Source organism: Haplochromis burtoni, unplaced genomic scaffold (assembly GCF_018398535.1).
Source record: "Haplochromis burtoni strain Fernald_Lab_line unplaced genomic scaffold, NCSU_Asbu1 Contig_1114, whole genome shotgun sequence".
Lineage (NCBI taxonomy): Eukaryota > Metazoa > Chordata > Actinopteri > Cichliformes > Cichlidae > Haplochromis > Haplochromis burtoni.
The window spans coordinates 59,648-62,815 of NW_024583475.1; the positions used below are offsets into that span (position 1 = coordinate 59,648).

The 3,168-nt window shown below is 46.1% G+C and overlaps 1 pseudogene; it reads right to left on the reverse strand.

Moving 5' to 3' along the window:
• Positions 1-350: 350 nt before the first annotated feature.
• LOC102306715 overlaps positions 351-3,168 on the reverse strand; it is a 5,370-nt pseudogene continuing 2,552 nt past the window's right edge.

The following is a 3,168-nucleotide window of genomic DNA, read 5'->3' on the forward strand; positions in this document are numbered from 1 at the left end:
GTTCACTTCTAGCCCAGGTCCAAATTAATGTGGTGGCATCACTTACATTGTTTGTGGTTCTCCCCGTCTGGGTAACAGAACACCAACTTGGGTCAATTTCTCCCCCGTTATATGCTACTTTATCTGTGGAGAACTTAAAACACGTATAATTATCTTTTTTCGGCAAAAATGGTCCTACCTTCGTCTGCTTATCAATTGGGGGAAATAAACTGGACAACACAGTGCAGTTTCCAGTACTCACCGCTTCTCTAGTCATTCGCAACATACAATCATAGCCCCACTTGTCCTCTGGATGGAGTGGAGTGGGCTCTGTGAACAAACGTGGTCTAGCAGAGGCACAAGCAACACAATTAGATACCTGTTGTTGATGCCTGATGCCTCTCAGTTTCGTTGCCACCTGTGTTAAGTGGAGCCGGGTCCTCTCCCACTAGGCTCTCGTCTGCTGCTGCACACTGCGTCCAATGGAACCAGGTGTCGCCTTTCCCTTTCAGCTGGACCGCTGTGGCCGTCCGGGCAGTCACCTCATACGGACCGGTCCAGTGGGGCTCCTTCCACTTTCGCTTAATGACCTTCAGCCACACCGCCTTTGCGTCCGGGACCTCTCCTTTCCCCGTGGGTCTCTCACAAGTAACCTGTTTTGTAAAACTAGACACAAGAGCTTTCAACTCATTAAAATATTCCGCGTGAGACCTGTTACTTGTCCTGGGCTGCTCCACCGGGACCACTGTCCAGGGTGCTGGAAACTGTCTCCCAGTCAGCAGCTCATAAGGCGTGAAACCTGTGGATTGGTTAACAGAACACCTTATGGTCATCAAAGCAATTGGCAGGGCTGCAACCCAGTTCAGCCCCGTATGCGCACAGATTTTAGCCAATTTGTTCTTCAAATTTAGATTCATTCTCTCTACTTTCCCTTGAGATTGAGGATGATACACTGTCCCAAACTTATGTTGCACTCCCAACATCCTCTCCACTTCTTGCAAATCTTTGTTCTTAAAGTGAGTGCCATTGTCTGATCTAATTCTCTTGGGAAACCCATGTCGAGGAATATAATGATTGATCAAGCACTTTATCACACTTTTCGCATCTTCCCTTCTCGTCGCCAATGCCTCTGGCCAGCCGGTCAGAGCATCCACGCACACCAACAAATACCTCACACTGCCAGGGCCTGTGTCAATCATGTTGGTGAAATCAATAACAATCTCCTCTCCCGGCCTCTCAGGCATCAGAAACTTACCTGGTTCTGGTTTAACCGCTGGCTTGGGATTGTGTGTCCCACAGATTAAACACGCTCTGGCCTTCTCCAGTATCATACTTTTCAAATCAGGATGCCACCACCGAGACTAGTTTCTCTCCATCTGTTTCACACCCACGTGGCCAAGCCCGTGAGCCTCACTTACCTTCTGTTCCCCCATTTTGGCCGTTAAAACGGGACGCCCATATGGCCCCCGCCACAAGCCTCCATCCTGCCAGGCTCCTCTGTTTTGCCACACCCCCTTTTCCTCTGGGGATGCCTCCTCCTGAGCCTGTCTGACTTCCTCCATCCTGTTAGTGCTCGCTTCCTCTTCTGTGGTTACCTGCACCATTTGTCTCTGTCCTTTGTAGCCTGCTGCTTCCTTTGCGGCTTCATCAGCTTTCTGATTTCCTTTCGCCACCATGCTGGTTGCTTGTGAGTGCCCTTTGCATTTTATGATACTTACTTCTTCCGGGTCTTCCAGGGCCTTTTCCAGTTACTCCATTTCCTTCTTGTGGCAGATTAAACTCAGTTCCTACTCTACAGACTACGGCATAGCCGGCTTTCAGTCCTTCTTCATCCCTGTGGTAGCATCCATCTGTGAACCAGTCCTCAGCTCCAGGTATGGGCTCTGCCTTCAGATCTTCCCTGATTTTCTCTTCAGCTTGGGCTTTCTTAGCGCAATCGTGTGGTTCTCCTGACCCCATTAAATCTGCCATATTGATTCCTTCATGTGTGAATGTCAAATTTGGCGCATCTAGGATTTTGCTCAACCTCTGTTGTGTCAGTGGGGTCATTGTAAATGCCTGTGAGTTCACATACGCCACTACACTGTGTGGGGTAAGCACTTTTAGTGGGTGTTCTCTCACTATGTGTGCTGTTTTCTGAATAATTTAGCTACCCCTGCTGCATGTTGTGTGCATGTGGGATGCCTTGCTTCTGTTGGATTTAATCTTATGCTGACATACATAAGCACATTTCTACCTCCCCCTTTTTTCTGAAACAACACACCATTTACAACTCCATTTGTTTCAGAAACATCAAGGTAAAACGCTTCATCGTAGTTAGGTGTGGCCAGGTCTGTGGCTCTTGACAAATCTTGCTTTAGTGAAATGAACGCTGTCTCTGTGTCCGGCGTCCAAGGCAATTCAGCCTTAAGATTTCGAACGCCAACCTGCTTTATTAGATCCCTTAAAGGGGCCATTTTGCCGGCATAGTTTGGAATGAACTGCCTGCTGTAACCTGTCAAGCCAAGAAAAGAAAGCAACTCCTTTACAGTTCTTGGTTTTGGATGTGTCAGAATTTGGTCTCTGTGTGTGTTCATTAATCCCACTGATTTGTGTGCGATCACCCGGCCCAGAAATGTTACCTCTGGTCGGACCAACTGCAGTTTTTCTTTACTTACTTTGAAGCCACACTCTGCCAATCTGTTCAACACCACGAGCGACGCTGCCATACAGGCCGCTGCTGACGTGGCTGCAATGAGAAGATCATCAACATACTGTAATAGTGTACATCCATCAGGCAGTTGACATGGTGACAGGACCTCTTTCAGCACCTGATTGAAAATGCCTGGTGAGAGTGCAAAGCCTTTACTCCACCCAATTATGTCAGCCGGTTCCACACAACTGGGTTAGTGAAATATAAAATGTATGATACATTTAATTTGAACAAGAAATTTTAAGTACATCTGATAAGATTTGGATAATTAAATGCAAATCAAAAGAATAATGTTGTATTAGCTGAATATCATAATGTTGATATAACTAACCTTGTTGATTTAAATTGAGAAGACTAAATAAAACCTACTCAACCAAAACAAGCTGTACTTACTTTGAGAAATAACATGTTGCATTTACTCCACCCAGTTATGTCAACCGGTTCCACACAACTGGGTTAGTGAAATATAAAATGTATGATATATTTAATTTGAACAA